Here is a 7,225-nt window from a genome sequence, read left to right on the forward strand (position 1 = left end):
CTAGTTGATGAAGGTGGGTGCTTATTAGATACTAATTTTGATAAAATTAATAAATTAGCTGATCGTTTCGAAAAAATTCATCATCAAAATGTTAATATGGGCTCTACTCATCACACTGAATATGTAGTTAATGAAATTGAAGGAATTAGAGGATACATTCCGTTTTTTTAATTTTAATGACACATTCTCTGCAGATGGTTTATCTTCCGTAAACGAAAATGATACATCTGAGCTAAAAGAAGATTATAAACAGTTTATTTCGCATAAGGAAATTTAATTCTTATTATGGAGGAAAAACAACAAAAAGAGTTGCGGGGAGCATGGAGTACCCAATTTTATATTACGCAAAACTTATCCGTCATTTTGGAAATTTGTATCGATTCTTTTTAATCATTGTTATAATCTGGGCTACTTTCCTGCAAGATGGAAATGCGCAAAAATGATTCCTATTTTATATCCAAAATGTGGTGTAAACGATCTGAAAAGTTACAGGCCGATCTCACTACTTTCAAATCTTAGTAAATTAATAGAAGGTTTGCTACTGGATAAAATTAAAGAACACATTCTTGATAATGATACGCTGAAGGACTTCCAGTTTGGTTTTCGATGCGGATTAGGCACTAATCAAGCGCTAACCATATTATCTGACACGGTAACTGCGAACCTAGAAAAGAAAAAAGCGACAATCTTAGTTAGTTTAGACCTTGAAAAAGCTTTTGATACAACATGGATTGAAGGAGTAGTTTTTAAAATGTACAAAATGTTCGGATTTAATAAAAACATCTGCCGAATAATATATGACAATCTAACAGGAAGATCTTTTTTCGTATACAATAAAAATGAAAACTCCATTGATAAAGATATAGTGGCAGGAGTACCGCAGGGGTCGCTGTTAGGTCCTGTGTTGTTTAACATATTTATGGCTGATTTACCGGATCCCAACGAGGGTCTATCTGTAATCGTTTATGCTGACGATATTCTTATATTGTCATCGAAAGCCAATCTAGCAAATGCTAGTGAGGAGATAAATGACTATATAAGAAAATTGACAGATTATTTTAAAAAGTGGAAACTTAAGATTAATCCAAACAAATGTGTTTGTACTGCAGTCAAAGGCCTAAAAAAGAGAATATATCGCTCGGCACGTCAATACATACCAACCATTACTATTGGCAATACAACTTTAAAATACGAAAAAAGTATTAAATATTTGGGTGTGATCATCGATGAAACCTACAAATTCATTCGTCATGTAGATTTTATTCTAGCAAAGGCCAAGAAGATATTTTTCATGTACATACCATTTTTAAAAAGAGCAAAGGATTTGAGCGGCAAAATCAAAATCAATTGTTACAAGCAATTAATAAGGCCAATTATAGCTTACGCATTTCCTATTTGGTTTGGAATCTCTTCAAGCCAAATGGAGAGATTACGTAAATTTGAAAGACAAATCCTTAGAGTTTGTACTAATACCAGTCGTAGGCCATTCAGGCAGGATTTTAGACGATATATTTCAAATAAAACTCTGTATAAAAAATGTAAATTGGAAAGAATTGATCAATTTATGGTGAAAAATGCTTTAAAGTGCGTAAATAACTTAAAAAATTGCAAGAATAAATTAATTGATAAATATTTGTTGAAAGAAAACTCCATAACATTCCCCTTTGAGGGACGATTTATGTCACCAATTCACTTAAAAATATTATATGAAAAGAATGTTCTGTTTATAGATAAGAAATTACTATTCTATCACAGAAGAATAAATTCATTGAATCTTGCAAACTCTGTATATAATATCAATCAAAATGATTTTCAACCTAAATAAAAAGTGTTTGTAACCTCATTAGATCTAAGTCTTTTGTAAATATATTTCTGTCTATCCTTTCTTGTTAGCTTTAATTTAGTTTTAAGATATAAATAAATATAAAATTAAAATCCAGTTTTTTTTAGCTTTTTCTGGATAAATACAGACTTAATTAATATTCAAAGAATATTCCGAAACAATACTGTTATCAAACCTTAAATTTAGCTATGAGCACTCTTAGATAAGTATTAATATGTTAAGAAACAAATGTATAGAATATAAGATATCAACAAATGTATTTAATGAAATTAATGATAAATAAAAAATGTTTGACAAAAAAAAAATGTTTGACAAAAAAATTAGGTTTATTAAGTGAAGTGTTCATTGATCAGTGTTTATTTTGAATTGTGAAAAATAAAAGTGAGAAATGGCTCGTACAAAGCAAACAGCCCATAAATCGACTGGTGGTAAAGCGCCACGTAAACAATTGGCCACTAAAGCTGCTCGCAAAAGTACGCCGGCAACTGGTGGAGTGAAGAAGCCACATCGTTATCGCCCAGGTACAGTCGCTTTGCGTGAAATTCGTCGTTATCAGAAGAGTACCGAACTGTTGATTCGTAAATTTCCATTCCAACGTTTGGTGCGTGAAATTGCTCAAAATTTTAAAACTGATTTACGTTTCCAGAGTTCAGCTGTTATGGCATTACAAGAAGCAAGTGAAGCATATTTAGTTGGTTTGTTCGAAGATACAAATTTGTGTGCCATTCATGCAAAACGTGTCACAATTATGCCAAAAGATATTCAATTGGCTAGACGTATACATGGTGAACGTGCTTAATTCCATATTTTAATCTTAATTCCATATTTTAATAAATATTATAAACGGTCCTTTTCAGGACCACAAATTTTTTTAAACAAAAAAATCAAAAATAACTGAAACAACTATTAATTGTTAAAATAATAAAATGAAAATTCTTATTACTATCTTTGATTGTAGCAGCTGTAGTTTTACTCTTAATATGGTGTGTATACCTACTCACGAGTATATACACATTTATTTGCTAAACACATACATTAGTATATATGCACGGTTGTGTGTTTGTACCTTTGGTACGTATGAATACAAGCCACAACTTTTTGCGCCTTTTTCGAGATGCTCATACAAACATATGTACATATATACATACAATATGTAGTAGCGTGCATGCTGTACTTTTTTAATGTTGCTCAGTTTTTTTTCTTCTGGAAAATGATGTAAGTCAACTTTTTTATGAATATTTTCAAACACTATTTTATTAATTGAAGTAGTTGTTAACGCAGATTTCGTTAAAAAAATAAATTTTCCAAAAGTGTACTAATGCCCTTTTAAATTTTTATTTCAAAAAGTGTTTTAATAGGTTTTAAAATAGATAAATACATATATATGACAATATAATTAATCTCTTTATATATATATTTTGTCGTCCTGAAAAGACGGTTTTAAATTTGGCGTCGAAGAATATAAATCGGCGATTGCATCACTTATGCTTTCTTTTCGGTCTTCTTTGGCAAAAGTACAGCTTGAATATTTGGTAAAACACCACCTTGAGCTATGGTAACTCCAGACAATAGTTTATTCAATTCTTCATCGTTACGAATAGCCAATTGTAAATGACGTGGAATAATTCTAGTCTTTTTATTATCACGTGCAGCATTACCAGCCAATTCAAGAACTTCAGCTGCCAAATATTCCATAACAGCAGCTAAATATACTGGAGCACCGGCACCAACACGTTCAGCATAATTGCCTTTACGTAACAAACGATGAATACGACCGACAGGAAATTGAAGACCAGCACGGTTTGAACGTGACTTTGCCTTTCCCTTTACTTTACCACCTTTACCATGGCCAGACATTGTTGTTATATATTTCACTTAATACACTTTTTCACAAATACACACACTAGCTGAATAGCTTGGGCACTTTATTTCCTAAACGCAATTTTTGCTGCGCTTATATACTTTTTCGTTTGTACATTGAGCAACCCCAATCGCATGTTTTCAAATTAATGCCGGCAATATTTAGCGAATCGTTACGAACAGGTTGAATGGTTTGTCGGAAAAAATACACTTAAAGGTGCGCATTTTGACACTTAGAAAATTATTAAAAAGTGTGAGTGATAGTGAAGTGATTTTGTGAAAATTAAATATGCCTCGTAAAACTAGTGGTAAAGCAGCTAAGAAGGCCGGTAAGGTTCAGAAGAATATTACTAAAAACGACAAGAAGAAGAAGCGTAAGAGGAAGGAAAGTTATGCCATCTACATTTATAAAGTGTTGAAACAAGTACATCCTGATACTGGTATATCGTCGAAAGCAATGAGTATCATGAACAGTTTTGTTAATGACATTTTTGAACGTATTGCTGCTGAAGCATCACGTTTAGCTCATTACAATAAACGTTCAACAATTACTAGTCGCGAAATTCAAACTGCCGTACGCCTATTGTTGCCTGGTGAATTGGCTAAGCATGCCGTGAGTGAGGGTACTAAGGCTGTTACCAAATACACAAGCTCCAAGTAATTTGTGCGACTGAGGAAAATATGTATAAAAGTGAAAAATGTTAACAAAAAGGCCCTTTTCAGGGCCACAAAATATAAATTAACAAAGAGATATGAATTTTTCTAAGTCGATGAAAATTTTTAATTTTGTTTTGCAATTGAAACATCAATTTTAAAATTGGTCAGCATGGTAGGGCTGACTTACAGTGTCAGACACTAGAGCGGTTAATTATTATGGCGAAGCAACGCTGAAGTCAGACGTATTGCGTACATTTTTGATCTTTTTGTTTGTATATTTTGTAGCCCTGAAAAGGGCTTATTGATAATTCAACATTTAATGAATGTTGTGTCCTTGTAAATTATCACAAAAAACGCAGCATATTTATTTTTTAGCTGATGCCTTTTTAGTCGCAGCCTTTTTTGGTTTGGTAGCAGTTGCTTTTGTTGCCTTTGACTTAGCGGTGGCAGATTTCGACTTGGTTGGCTTGGCTTTAACGGCGCCAGTCTTTTTTGCGTCTTTAGCCTTAGATTTCTCACTTTTCTTTTTTTCGGCGGTTTTCTTAGTGGCAACAGCTTTTTTCACTTTTTTCTCACCACTTGCCTTTTTGACACCACTCGACGATTTTTTCTTTAATGTTGCACTATCTTTTTTGGCTTTTGATTTATCAACCGATTTTGACTTACCATCACCTGATTTAGTGGCTGCAGCTGATAATTTAAATGAACCAGATGCCCCCTTTCCTTTGGTTTGAATCAATTTTCCACTAGTAACAGCCGATTTCAAATAGCGCTTAATAAATGGTGCCAATTTTTGGGCGTCACATTTATATGTTGCACTAATATATTTCTTAATTGCCAAAAGTGATGAGCCACCACGTTCCTTCAAATTCTTAATCGATGCATCTACCATTTGTTGAGTTGGTGGATGAGTGGGAGCAACCGATGGTTTTTTGGGTTTAGTTGCTTTTTTAGCAGCAACTTTCTTCTCAGCAACAGCAGCAGAAGCAGCTACTGGTGAGCTAACATTTGCAACAGCGATTGTGTCAGACATTTTCACTTAATTATTTTATTTAAACTTTTATTAACACTTGAAAATATTTCTCAATTTAAGCACACAAAGCACAAACTCACTATTTATACTTTATTATACAAGCGCATAGAATGCGATACTCTGTTTAAAATTTGAGAAGCGCAGCGAAAAGATGGATGACAAATGTTTTCATTTCAGTGCTACGTACCATTTACATTTGATAAACTTTTCATCTTAATAAATTAATTAAAATTCACATATTAAAGTTATTGCAAATATTCATGTAAAAATAGATAACTGAAATGTGTTAGTTTAATATACGAATTCATTTAAATTGATGAATTTCATATTTTCGGAGTGTAAGGCATTTTAATCAAAACTTTGCACTGATAAAATCGAATTTTTTCTAAATTAAGTGAATTTTCTTAAAATATATTTGTACTAATCAAAATTTTAATTCGGATATATAAAATATGTTAAATTAGAAATCAAAAAACTTATCTTCGTTGAGTTTTAACAACATTATTTTATATTAAAAAAATTTTTAAATATTTCTATTGCAACACTAGAGTAACCCTATATGGCTTCACTTAAAGGCATCTAAAGTTTGGAATTTTAGTCTGAATTGATTATTGATATTGGACGTCTACAACTTATATGTATAATTAAATGAAATTTCATGACATTCAAAAAAAAATAAAAAAAATTCTCATTGAATGCTTATTAATTATCAATATGATTATAATATACATATCTGAACATAATCGGACATCAGCGTCCATTTTAAGTACTATAATAGGTGGATGAGTATGAATTTGTACTATGCAGATTCATTTTGTATTTATATGATGAATGCTTATAAGCTTTAAATCAATAATTGATATGGTAAAAAATTATAACTAATATTATTATGCACGTAAATGTATGCGCGCGTATGAAATTTTTCCATTGAATCTATAGAAATATTAAATTGTATTCCAAGTATTTATTCAATTAAATGCAATTTAATAAAAAAAAATATTTATGTACATATATATACATAAAATAAAAGAAAAAGTTGGATATGCCAACAACACGCGGTGTGCCCAAGCGGTCCCCCATCTAAGTACTAACCGCGCCCGACGCTGCTTAATTTCGGTGATCGGACGAGAACCGATGTATTCAGCGTGGTATGGTCGTTGGCAAAATTTGTTTGCCTAAATTGGTATAAGTATGGCTACTTTAATCTGTATACTCGCAGCTGTGAATTTGTCCTTTTTTTTTAAATGATATAAGTCGATTTAAGTAAATTTTGTTATATACTTTATAGTTTAGTGTATTCAGATACTTTTGCTACTTAAATCAGATTAAGTTTATTTTTTACAAAAATGAACTTATGCCATTTTTGAAAATAAGCCAGCTATTATACACATATTTATATCGCTTGGCTTGTGTCGGGGTATATTCATTTGCATGAGTTTTCATTATGCATACATACGTATGCTACTTAGTTTAAACGAACATTCATACATACTACATATGCATGTACATCTTAATAACATATCTTTCTGTTATGTATTGTATTAGAGAAATTTTGAAATCTTTGTTAAAAAATATTGTGGCCCTGAAAAGGACCGTTTGTTTGAATGTATATTTATTTTGTTTTAATATGTCCGTAAAAATGAATTTAACCGCCGAAACCATACAATGTACGACCCTGCCTCTTCAATGCATATACAACATCCATAGCCGTAACTGTTTTCCTTTTAGCATGTTCAGTATAAGTGACTGCATCACGGATAACATTTTCCAAAAATACTTTTAAAACACCACGAGTTTCTTCATATATTAAACCAGATATACGTTTTACGCCA

General features: G+C 31.6%; 1 non-coding gene across 1 annotated transcript; it reads right to left on the reverse strand.

The window, feature by feature from the left end:
• Positions 1 to 6,436: 6,436 nt before the first annotated feature.
• LOC137242937 (5S ribosomal RNA) lies at positions 6,437 to 6,555 on the reverse strand. Its single transcript, XR_010950408.1, has one exon. It is a non-coding gene; the product is annotated as a 5S ribosomal RNA (ribosomal RNA).
• Between the last annotated feature and the right edge of the window lie 670 nt (positions 6,556 to 7,225).

This window comes from Eurosta solidaginis, chromosome 2 (genome assembly GCF_040869045.1).
Source record: "Eurosta solidaginis isolate ZX-2024a chromosome 2, ASM4086904v1, whole genome shotgun sequence".
Lineage (NCBI taxonomy): Eukaryota > Metazoa > Arthropoda > Insecta > Diptera > Tephritidae > Eurosta > Eurosta solidaginis.